The sequence below is a fragment of the Chinchilla lanigera genome, unplaced genomic scaffold (assembly GCF_000276665.1).
Source record: "Chinchilla lanigera isolate Chin_1 unplaced genomic scaffold, ChiLan1.0 scaffold00017, whole genome shotgun sequence".
NCBI classification, from domain to species: Eukaryota; Metazoa; Chordata; class Mammalia; order Rodentia; family Chinchillidae; genus Chinchilla; species Chinchilla lanigera.
In genome coordinates this window covers 30,327,624-30,340,936 of record NW_004955418.1, presented here as the reverse complement: position 1 = coordinate 30,340,936, position 13,313 = coordinate 30,327,624, and positions in this window count along the sequence as shown.

Below are 13,313 nucleotides of genomic sequence, written 5' to 3'. Positions count from 1 at the left end.
AAAAAAAAAAAAAAAAAAAAAAAAAAAAAAAAAAAGAATTTTACCACTAAGCTACATGCTTATCCTCTGGGCTTCTTTATTTAATAATAACATATAGTAATGTTGACTCATTAATTTCAATAAATGTACCACACTAATAACAATATCACTAGTAGAAAAAATAAAGATAAGGTCAACAGGAATTCTCAAATTCCAATATTTCTGTAGTCAAAATTTCTTTTGTCAGTTGTTCTTTAAATGAAAAGGTAGGTATCCAGAACCTGCAAAGATTTTTATTTTTGGCTCATTGAAGTCCTCTTCCCCAAAATTAAACTGTTTGGTTACAAAACATATTGTTTGCCAAGTTTTATTATACTGTATGAGATTAGTGCTTTTCCTACTAATCTATTTGTTAATACATGTTTTGATATGCTTATGATTCAATCAAATTTTTATTTGATGAATGCAAATAGTGAGTAGATTTCTCAGTGTTTCTGTCCAATCAAAAACTTTCTGCATTTCCTGGCAGTAGAATATTTCATTGTTAGTATAATTAATGCAGTGTGTTTTTGCAGTCCAGTTTTTTAAAACCTTCCCTAATTAAAAGTATGAAATTTCACCCATTCTATTAAAGATGGATTGTTGTACTTTTACTTATTTTTAAGTCAATTTTTAAAATCAAATTCACAACAACCAGGTGAATGCCAGTGAAGAGAGGGGCAGCTGGAGTTCTGTTAGGAAGCTCCGAAGCGTGTTCACTTACTTGGATGTCACTGCAGGCAGAAAGCCCACACCCCTGGAGGAAGGTGTGGCCCTTCTTCTGCAAGGGTGGAGTTAGTGCAAACTGCTAGGGTTGGAGCTGTGTGCCATGAAGGTGCTTACAGAAACCTCCAAAGTGCAGGGGCAGTAAATGACACGTGAGTAGGGAGCTCCAAAGGCTGAGCTGTGTGGATAGAAACACAGTTAAGGGAGATGAGAACTTTGAATCCCGGCTGCATATTCCCGTGCATCTAGAGGTTATCTCCAATCAGTGTTTGGAAACAAACTCTAAAAATAAGCAACAGAACCCAACTATTGCTCCTCAGGGTGGTGTTTGCGCTCTGCAGAATCAGGAGGCAGGAAGTAAGATGTTTTATAGCTTGTCTGAGTAAACACGGAAGAGCTACTCCAGCTTAAATCCAAGCTTCAAAGAAAGGGAAAATATTTTTCTTTCCTTTTTTCCCTATTTGGATGCATGGACTTAATATTGTTAAATCACTAGCCAACTGCTGAGATCACTGATTGCATCTTTATTGACCACACATAAGCACTACAGTCACTGCAACAATAGCTCGCAAACCACCAAATAAATGGAAACTGATGTCCCACAGCAAGGGATGAGAGCAAACCCTGGAAAAAACAAGGCTCTAACTTCTTCAGCTGACATGCTGTACTATAAAAATGTTTCATTTTCAACCAAATTACCAGGCACAGCAAGAAGCAGGAAAGCATGACTTATTTTTAGGAAAGAAAGATATCACAGAAATTATCATGAGGAAGCCCAAATACTTGACTGCTGCGCAAAGACTTTAAATTAACTGTCTTAAATATGTAAAAGAACTGAAGCAAGCAGAGGGCAAAAATCTAAAAGCAGATTGTAGAACTGCAAAGTAAAAGAGCTGAAATAAAATTTTGCTAAAAATGATTCAATAGTAGAAGTACACAGTTAGGTTAAAATAATAATAAACTTAAAGACAGGTCATTTAAAGCCACCCAGGCTAAGATTACAGAGAAAGAAAATATACAGACATGAACAGTTCTTAAGAGAACTTGGAAACACTGTGAAGAATGTGCAGTCACAGACATAGTGAAGTCCAGGGCAGAGAAGAGAGAGATAGGGGTAGAAAGAATATGTGAGGGCAGAATCACTAAAAATGTTACAGTTTTGTGATAAATACATGAATTGAAGAACCTCAAAACACTTCATACAGGACAAACTCAGGAAGATACACATGGGGACACCTAATAATAAAATTATCAAAATCCCAAGGCCAAGCAATAAAGAAGAGGTAATGTGATGTTCACAAGATCCACACCAACATCTCCATGTGCTCTCCAAACAGCATGGAATGAAATTCAGACTTGACAGCATGAAATCTGGAGAATTCAGAACTAGCCCAGCATTAAACAATGCATTCTCTTTTTCCAGGTAGTAATTTTTAATATTGTTCCCCTTTTCTCAAGACTTCTCTCCTTCCATGATCCTCACCTCACTTTAAGCCTAAACTTGGGGAACTCAAGTAGCTAAGTAAACAGTGGGCACAGAGTTGGAAAGGTCACAGCCTCCGCTAGTGCAGCTCCGGGACAAGGCCCCTTCCAGAGAGGTGCTGAGGCTGACCCAGGGGGAAGACAAGAGCCCCTGAGTGCAAAAGGCTCAGGAATGCTCAAGGGTCGTCCCTCAGTGAGGGATCAAAACAGAGAGAGCAGAATCATTTCTTGTCATGTGCCTGCTGAGATTTTCCTCATTAAAGTTGGAAAGGTTAAACAACATATTCTTTTCAACTGGTGAATCACAACCAAAAAGAGAATTGCAGGCCAATCTCCCTAATGAACATAAATGCAAAGATACTCCATAAACTATTAGCAAACAGAATTAAGCAAATCATCAAGAAGATTATACACCATGACCAAGTGGGATTCATCCCAGGTATACAAGGATGGTTCAATATACACAAATCAATTAATGTAGTACACCATGTCAACAGAGCCAAAGACAAAAACCACATGACCCTCTCGATAGATGCACAAAATCTATTGACAAAGTCCAACATTCATTCATGATAAAAACTCTACAGAAAATTGGAATAGATGGTCTTTACCTCAATCTGGTAAAACCTATCTATGACAAACCAACAGCCAGCGTCATTCTTAATGGACCAAAACTGAAAGCTTTCACTTTAAAATCAGGAACAAGACAAGGCTTCCACTGTCACCACTCCTATTCAACATAGTTCTGGAAATATTAGCCAGAGCAATTAGACAAGAGAGAGAAATAAAAGGAATAAGATTAGGAAAGGAAGAAGTGAAATTATCATTATTCACAGATAACATGGAAGACTCTACATGGAAGACCCCCAGAACTCTAGCAAAACATTCCTAGAATTAATCAATAAATTCAGTAGTGTAGCTGGATACAAAGTCAACACTCAGAAATCAATAGCATTCCTATACACAAATAACAAATACATTGAAAGAGAAATTAAGGAAATCAAACCTTTCAAAATAACATCCCAAAAACCAAAATACTTAGGAATCAATCTAATTAAAGAAGTAAAAGATCTTTACAGTGAAAACTACAGTACTCTGAAAAGGGAGATTGAAGACGATTTCAGAAAATGGAAAGATATTCCTTGCTCATGGATTGGAAGAACCAACATTGTGAAAATGGCATACTACCAAAATTGGTGTACAGATTTAATGCAATCCCAATTAAAATACCATTAGTAAACCTCACAGATCTAGAGGGAACATTCCTAAAATTCATCTGGTGCCAGAAGAGACCCAGAATAGCAAAAGCAATCCTGGGCAACAAAGACAAGTTAGGTGGCATCAAAATCCCTGACCTGAAATTATACTGCAAAGGCACTGTGATAAAATCAACATGGTATTGGCGGAAGAAAAGAAAAGAAAAAAAAACAGACCTGAGGATCAATGAAACAGATTAGAAGATGCAGCCGCAGCCACAAACACATTCAGCCACCTTATCTTTGACAAAGGGGCCAAACAAATTCAATGGAAGAGAGATAGCCCCTTTAATAAATGGTGCTAGAAAAACTGGCTCTCCACATGCCTCAGACTAAAACTAGACCCATATCTATCACCATACACCAAACTAATGCCAAAATGGATCAAAGATCTGAATATTAAAACAGAAACACTAAATCTTCTGAAAGAGAAAGTAGGTGGAAATCTTGAAGACATAGGGTTAGGAAGAGAGTTCATGAAAAAAAAACAAGCTTCATGAGAAATATTTCAAAGAATCAACAACTGGGATCTCATCTTATTAAAAAGCCTCTGCACATCTAAAAAAAAAACACCAGCAGAGTAAAAAGGAAACCCATAAGTTGAAAAAATTTTAACCAACTGTCCCTCGGACAAAGGACTTCTATCTAGAACATATAAAGAATTTTTAAAAATCAGACCCCCCAAATTCAAAGACCTAATCCAAAAATGGGCATCTGAGATGAATACACACTTCTTACATGAAGAAATGCAAATGGTGAATAAATACATGAAAAACTGTTCCACATCATTAGTCATAGAGAAATGCAAATTAAAACACTGAGAGTCCATCTCAGCCTGGAAAGAATGGCTATCATCAAGAAGTCAACCAATAACAAATGCTGGCAAGGCTATGGTGGAAAAGGAACTCTTCTCCACTGTTGGTGGGGGTGCAGATTGGTGCAACCATTGTGGAAATCAGTGAGGAGATTCCTCAGGAAATAGGATTAGAAGGCCCATTCAACCCAGCTATTTCTGTTCTGAGTATGTTTCCAGAAGAACTAAAAGCATCATACCACAGCTATATATGTGCACCCGTGTTTATGGCAGCTCAGTTTGTAGTAGCTAAATCATGGAAGCAACACAAATGCCCATCAACTGAGGGATGGATAAAAAAGATGTGATATTTTTATATAATGGAATATTACTCAGCTACAAAGGAAGATAAACTTGAGGCTTTTATAGGTAAATGGATGCAACTAGAGACCATACTCATAAGTGAAATAAATCAGGCCCACATGTGTAAATACTGTATTTTCTCACTAGTGTAAGAACCTGAAAGAGTAAATAAAATCTCAAATATATAATAGATATTGTGAAAGGAAAAGAAACTGCTCAAAAGGAAAGAACAACTAGGATGAGGGAATAGAGAAAAGAAAGAAAGAAGGGAAAAATATGTATATCTGTATGCACAAGACAGCTATGATAATTGTACTACTAATGTCTATTGCTTTATGGAAAGGGACAGTTAATGTTTAATTATTGATCAATCTTACACGCCTATATTTGTTTAACTGAGTAACCAGTTTGAAAATAATAATATGTAATACAATAACCATTGTTAATTTCTTATCACCTTGTCTGAAATTCTGTGTTGCTTCTATTGTTTTGGTGTTGTTTTGCTTATGTCTAGTTGTTTGTTAACATGTTTTCATTCTTTCATCTTTAAAATAAAAATTTTTAGGCGGGCATGGTGGTGCACAAATGTAATCTCAGCACGTGGGAGGCTGAGGCAGGAGGATTGTTGTGACTTCGAGACCAGCCTAGGCTACAAAGTGAACTCAAGGCCAGCCTGGGCTGCGTAATGAGACCCTGTCTCAAAAACTAAATGAATAAATAAATAGTTTTTTAAAAAATAAATAAAAACTAAAATGGTGGATCAAAGAAGACACAGCAAGGAACACTATGAAATAGTTTTAAATGAATAAAAACCAAATCATGATCTACCAAATACTGTGACATTGAGAGAAAGCTTTCTTTTTTTTTTTTTTAACAGAAATTCATTGATGTAAATAGCTACAAACTACTAAAGTCCAGTAATCTCACAATTGGGTATACAACAAAGAAAAAATTAGTATGTCAGAGGTATTTACACTTCCACATTCATTTCAGCATTATTCACCATACCAAAGAAGCAGCATCACCCTGTGTGTCTATCAGTGAACAAATGGAGAAAGCAAATCACGCACATGCATACACAACAATGGGCTATTACTCAATCGTAAAGATTCTTTCTGTCATTTGCAACTTTATGTTAAAAAGAAAAATAAGAAAAAGAAAAAGAAAATCTGTGAAGTATAAAAACATTAGACTCAAGGCCAGGTGTGGTGATGCACACCTGTAATCCCAGCACTTGGGAGGCTGAGGCAGGTGGATAGTTGCAAGTTTGAGACCATCCTGGGCTACAAAGTGAGCTCAAGGCCAGCCTGAGCTGCATAGTGAGACCCTGTCTCAAAAAGACAAAAAACAAAAGTCAGACTCAAAGAAACACAGTAAAATGATGTTACTAGCATCTGGGGCAGTGGTGGATAGAGATGAAGGGTTAAAGGGATATTTGTTAAGGGATGCAAAATTTTGGTTGCAGAGGAAAAATAACATAATGAAATACATTGCACAGCATGGTATTCATAGTTAATGTAGTTCATGCATTACTTTCTTGAAAATACAACAAAGATATAAAAGGTAAGGTGTAAAAGGAAAATAAATCAGTATTTGGAACCTCCCTCAGCCAAATTTGTGTGTTTGTTCTACACTGTTCTTTCTATGGGGTGGGGGTGGGTGGAGTAATAGAAAAGGTAAAAGACAAGGAAGAGTTTAAAAAAGAATTAGAAGTAGGGGCTGGAGATTTAGCTCAGTGGCACAGCACCTTCCTGGCAAGTGGAAGGTTGTGAGTTCAATTCCTGGTACCAGAAAAAAACTAAACACACCCCACAAAAAATTAAAAAATTAACGGAGGTTTTCAAAACCTTTTTTACCGTTGGGTTGGGGTTTTGGTTTCTTGGCCCGGCCCTTGCTTGGCAGTTTTGAGTTCTTGGTTTGGTTTCCCGGCCCTGGAAAAAAAAATTAGAAGTGCAGGAGACAATTAGTAGCTACCTTCTATAAGTTTGCTATTGATGGAAACCACAATTTGGTTCATTTTTTATTCCAATGAAAATTTCATTAATAATGAATACATATTATAGTCATGATTAGTAAATTTAAGAAATACTATAGTCATGATTAGTAAATTTAAGTCATGGTTAGGTAAATTTAAGAAATTTAAGAAATTAGTAATATAAGATGAAAATGGAGGTAACAAATAAAAAGATGAAAACAGAAATTGTAGTATTAAATTTACATAAAGAGCACACATATATGTCTAAAACTAATAAAGAATATAATAGAATTATAGAAGTACCATCTGTTCTACCTGAAATTAATAGTCAATATACTGGAGTTAAAGACCGTTTACACCAAATGGATCTCATTACTAAGCTGAAGATGAAACAATGTAAAATATTTAAGACAAAGAAAGGAAAGCTAATTGCAAGGAACAACCCAGAGGATGCACAGGGTAAGTTCTAGTACACCTGTTATTTTCGTACTCCAAAGAGCTCAGACTAAAGGGATGGGGAACAGACGCAACAGAGGAACAATTCAACACCCGAATATTATTGTAAAAGTTAGGATGAGATAAAGAACAGCAAAATATCCTTTGGATGTATAACAACATTGCTGAAAACCAAATGCAGTGTGTATACATATATGTGTGTGTATATATATATATATATATATATATAAAGTAGATCAATATATAATAATATATATTTAATATATATATTAAATGCAGCAAAATGATCTCATGTGCACCCCTGTACCTTTCCTCTAAGACCAACAGAAGACAGAAGTCCAAAATATGGTACAAAGGGCAATGTGTGCTTGTGTTCTGGTGGACATCAGACAAACCCCTGCAGCAGGCACAGGGACTTCAGCCTAGCGTAAGGGCCTGCGTGAGCTACAAGGAGAGCATGAGCACAGTGGTTTTTCAAACAATCAAGAAGACAACCAGCTGGAGTTGTGTTCTGTTCGCCAAGTGATAACCAAATACCACTGGCGCCATTCGTTTGTACACCTTTCACCCCACAGAGCAGAGCGCTGAATGAGTCGCTACAATTCCTTCTTTACTCTCCATCTTGAGATTCATCTTCCACCACTTTCCTGTTGTTTTTTTTTTCCCACTATTTCCATGTTTTTTTAATTCCAGAGCTGGGATCCAACTCAGGGTCTCTCCAGAGCCTCGCCCCCAGCCCCACCTCCCCTAACTCCTGTTAGGACGGTGAGAGCCCAGCAGATGTAATTCTCTCACAACAGTGTCCGTCCTGGAATCGCTCATCCCCATCGCCGGTGTCTCCCATGATTCAGGTCACCTGCACCATGGAGATGCTATCATGGGACACCATTGGTGTTCACAGAGGAATGATGACACACAAGGCCACGTCTTTCCATTCCTTAATTAGGGATGCCTGCAGGCTTGTCTTAATTGTCCCTCTGAGAGCCCCTGTATTGTTACTTCTACCCAAACAGTCCGAGCCCCTATTCCCTGGGACCTCTTACCTTTGAGTCAGGAAGCACATGCTTGGTGGATGGCAAGTACAGAGAGAACAATATTTAAGCCAGTGTGAAAACAGTACTCAGACACTCACGGATACTGTTTTCAGTTCTTTCCCAGTATCTCAACACAAGTCCTCATTTGCACCTGGAAATACTCTTCAAAGAGCTAAGTGAGTATCTGTGGACACGTTAATTTTTATGGTTACCGTGAAATCATGGCCTGAGTAGAACCAAGTAACATTTACTCAGCAACAACATAAGAGAAAATCTTTCCTATAACCATGATTTAATTTAAACTGAGGGAAATCTATTTGATGATAGTTGCATTTATCTTACTTGCCTGACTTCTTAATTTTTTCTTTCATGTACAGTAACTACAAATCATGCTAAGGGTGTAGCTCAGTGGTCCTGGGTTCAATTCTTGGCACAAAAAAAGAAAGCACAAGTTGGAGTTAGAAGAAAGTTCATTGATGTGATATGTGGTTAATGAAGTTTAGAGATTATTTACAAATCTCTCCTTTCTAACATCAGCATGAGATTTTAATTAGTAGGTAAATTGGTTTCAAATGGGCTTCAAGACCTCTGTTGCATGAGGCTCATCAGGGTGCCGAGAGCTGCTTCCTGCCCTACGAAGTGCTGCGGGGCAGGGATCTCCTGTGTCACTCACTCTACATGTCCACCTGGCTCTGCTCCGGGGTAGCCGCAGGCAGGTTCAGAGAGGAGTTTGCAATGCTATCTCCTTCCCAGCTTTGGGAAGCGGGAGCCTTTGGATGGCTGGAGCTCTCTGGAGTGGTGTTTCCTGGCTTCTGCTGTCCAGTGTGCCTGAGACTGAGGCTTCCTTAGGAGGTAGGACTTGCAGGGGCAAAAGTTGGCCAGTTCTGGGAGAAACAGAGTGACTGCTGAGGCAGAGCCATGACTTTCATCACTGTGAACCCTGGAAAATTGAGAAATCCCCATTTTCAACTCTTTCCCCCTTACAGCAGTAAACTAAAGCAACAGTTGCAGTTTTCTTCCAAAGTGCTTGCACTTGAATTTCTTGAGCTGACACTGTCTTGGGGGGGGTTAGCTACCCAGGACGAAAGCATCCAGAGAACACCTTCAGGAGTAGGAGCATGCGTGCAGGAGGGGCTGCAGCACCCCCGTCCGTCCCTCAGGCTAAGGTGTTGGGGATGCTCCGAGCCCCGCGCTGCACATACAGTTGCCCCTACGTGTGCCGTGTTGTTCAGAACAGAGGGAAGAGGACGGGTTTTGAAAGCAAGTTGTGGCTGGTAGGGATCATGAGGCTGATGGCGTGGGTGCCAGCCCCATGCTAGGAGAAGGGAGGCACAACCTGGACTTCCAGGGCCCGGTGAGTGCATGTTGCTTCGGACTGCGTGGGCTCAGGGTTTCATATCTGCAGTCTGACTGGATGACTCGATCAAACTTCACCAGTTACTGCATATGTTAAAAGAGATAGTAATATTCTTGATTCTATTTTTCTTCCTGGTAGTACTAGTAGTCGTAGGGGTTGAACCCAGGGCCTTTACACTGAGCAGCATCCTCTGCCTTTTTTTTTTTTTTTATTTTTGAGTCAGGCTCTGGCTAACTCGCAGAATTGCCCGCCTGGGCTCACTCTTGCAGTCCCCCTGTCGCATCCTCCCAACGCGCTAGGGCGGTGAGCACGCAGGGCACGCCCAGCCAGTGTTCTCCATTCTTAACGCTGTTCCCTTGACTAAGCAAAATAGCATGATGAGTGACATGTAAGTAAAGTATCACACAAAATTTTATTAAATCCTTGGTGTTCCGGTACCCGTGAACACATCGTGATGTGGTTCACTCCCTCTAGGAGTGGGCTGTTTATATTAACTTCGCAGTGTGCCTGTATGCCACCAAACCATTAAGATGAACTTGTTTAAATTTTCCCTGCATGTAGTTTTATATATTATGTGATTCATTTTATTCTAGTAATTGATAAATAAATACAAGTGTAAATTTTAATTGCATCACTAATGTTTTGTAAACCAAGATAATGATAACCAGAGTCTCAGCTCAGGGAAAACAATGTGATTTTCCCTTGAATCCTCCCTGTGCTGCCCACAGGATCTTTCTGAACCTTCGGTTCACAGAGATTACTTCCTCCTCAGAATTTGCTCTTTCTCCCTATGACTACCTCTCTACTGCATAATTCTGTAGAATCCGCTGATCTCATCCATCCCCATCCCCTCATACTCCACAAAGCAGAGAATCAGGCCATGCACAGCCCTCTTCCCCTCTCCATTCCCACTCTTGGAGCACTGCTCGCTTGTGCAGCCATCCACATCCAACCTGGACCAAAGCAGAGGCACCCAGTGGATGAGAGAGGCTCCTGCCTGAGGAAGCCGTGCAGGCAGAGGATGAGCAGTAAAAAGGGGTGTGAGTGTCCCTGGGAAGGAATGTTGGGGGAACATGTAATGAGTGGAGGGCGGTGGGGTTGAGGTGCCACACCCATGGTTTTGGTCAGCCTTTCCACAATCCTAAAACCAAATTAAGTATCCTGTGTCACTATGTAAAATTACTTAATACCATAATAATTTCTGTATGTTCTCAGAGCAAGTGAGCTGATCGTTCAAAGTTCTACAGTAATTTCAAAGTAATTCAGGGTATATATTACATTTTCTATATCAGCAGCTAATACCAAAGTGTAATGATTAGTATAATGTGACCTTGAAGTATTTGTTGAATGAAGTAATCTTTATTCTAACTAGAGTTAATTGAATGCATATTGTTGTCCAAACCAAATTTGATTATTTTTTATTATATTTATTCAAAATTCTCAGATATGTTTCTGTATTAATTTTTCCACTAACTAGCACAAACTGTTCCATTATTAATGATAAAATACCATATTCTAAACCATATGGATTTTTTTTTTTTTTTTGGTTTTTCTCTGGTACCGGGAACCGAACTCACGACCTTGCGCTTGCCAGGCAGGCGCTTTTGCCGCTGAGCTAAATACCCAGCCCCTGGATTTTTTTTAAAGATGCTAGTTTGGAAACTCTAAATAATAAACCATTACCTTTAACTGTAGTTCAGTGTGCTCCCAGAGTTGGGATAGTGAATCATGCTTGTTGTTTTACCCTCAGAGCAACTCAGTGAGGTTGTTACTATTACCTTCTCCATTCCATCCAGATGCGGACATGGAGAATGTGGGTTAAAACTGCAAGATCACCACCTTTGCACCCTGCAAGGTAGTTTCTGTTTTTAAGATCCTACATATAAATGAGATCACGCGCATTTGTTTTTCTGTACCTGGCTTACTTTGCTCATTGCAGTGTCCCGCCCCCGATGCTACACATCTGTGACAAATGCTAGTTTACTTCTCTTAAAGGATGAACAGAATTCCCTTGTGGATGTGTGCCTGGCTTTCTTCCTCTGTTCATCAGGTGATGTCTTATTTCTTGCCCATTTCAGTTGATTTCATTCCTTGGCTGTTGCAAATAACGCTGCAATAGACATGGGTTTAAAATATTCTTCCAAAACAAAAGGATTACGATAAAGACCTGCCAACTTATAGATTTACCCCAAGAACATTTGATATCAGAACTCTGATCAAACTGGAAGGCCCAGCTCAGGACCCCGAAATATCACTCAAAAATATGTCCAGTTCTCAGTATCTTAAAGGTTAGCTAATATAACTTCAATGGCAGATCTTTGAAATGTTCAAATATGTGGGTTAAATTTCAAATATCAACAGCCTGGTCCATATTTTTTCCTCTAAATCACATTTCATTCATAAGAAAACGTGCAGCTCCTCTCAAATCTCTCTTGTATCATTCAGTTTTGTGCACATTTGCTACACTGTTTTGGATTTTGCTTGAAAGCAAGCAGCACAGATGTTAAGGGTAATTTATTTGGAATCAGAGCACACAGGTGTTCCTCCTGTGCTTCTACTGATCAGACATGAAATGTCTGCTACTAGCTGCTACTATTTTCCCTTTCCAAATTGCTTCCTTATTAACTGCACAAAGACAGTAATTTTAAAGGCCTGGTATCATTTGAGAACAAACAGTGGAAGGCCTAGCACAGACCTGGTCACACGCCGGAGTTCTCCATAACAGTGGTTGTGAAGTTTTTTCATGATGGCAGAAAGTGTGAAAGTGAGGGGTTCGTAAATTGGGTGACAGATTAGACAAATGCTTTGCTTGCTTATCCTAGCTGAAGTGTTACACATGAATCTATCAACAGCCTAAACTCCTCTAACAATATACTGATGAAAGCAAAGAATAGACCCAGACTAGATTTGTGGACCTCACAAAAATATATATGTCTTTCTTTAGATCAGAAATATTATGTAATCACTGAAAAAATTAAGAACAACAAAATGTAGTAGATAAATTTACAATCACTTGATCCTCTTGCTAGATTCATCTGATCATAACAGTCCCTAAAGTCAAGAACTCATGACCCTAATTGTCAGTGCATACAAAACAAATCTATCGAGAAAAGAAACAGAAAACAGCTGGGTGTGGTGGCACATGCCTGTAAGCCCAGCATTCAGGAGGCTGAGGCAGGAGGATCATTGCGAGTTCGAGACCAGCCTAAGCTACAAAGGGAGCTCAAGGACAGCTTGAACTGCAGAGTGAGACCTTGTCTCAAAAAGACAGAAAACAGAATGCCTCAGATTTGGACACCACATTTTTTTATACTGTAAACGTTCTTTTCTAGTTGTGTCTTTTCCTCGGGCATCTTTAAGAAACATTGGTTCTGTCTAAATAATCTATTATTTATATGCTCTAATTTTTAACAAGTAAACTGAGATGTATTGAGACTAAATGTTTTGTGTACAGTTACAGTGTAATAGAGACAAACCTAGATTTTATGTTTTTAAACCCAGTTCTCTTGCCTTTATATGCAGTAAGTAAAACAAATGGCTCACTCTATTTTAGGAATGTATTTGTCCAACTAAAGTAAATATATGCCAATATAGACATTTAGTTAATTTGTTTAGTATTTGAACAGCAATTAATTTGTCAGTGGTCCCATGAATGTGCAGCCTGAAAACATTATATTGGACAATTTTCCCTTTCACTCTTCCCACTGTAGTTAATTATACTCTACTGGCAACTCTATTTCTCTGTTCCTGCTCATATGTGTCTTAAGAAAGACACCTAGGGCTGGGGATTTAGCTCAGCGGCAAAAGCGCTTGCCTGGCAAGCGCAAGGTCGTGAGTTCGGTTCCCGGTACCG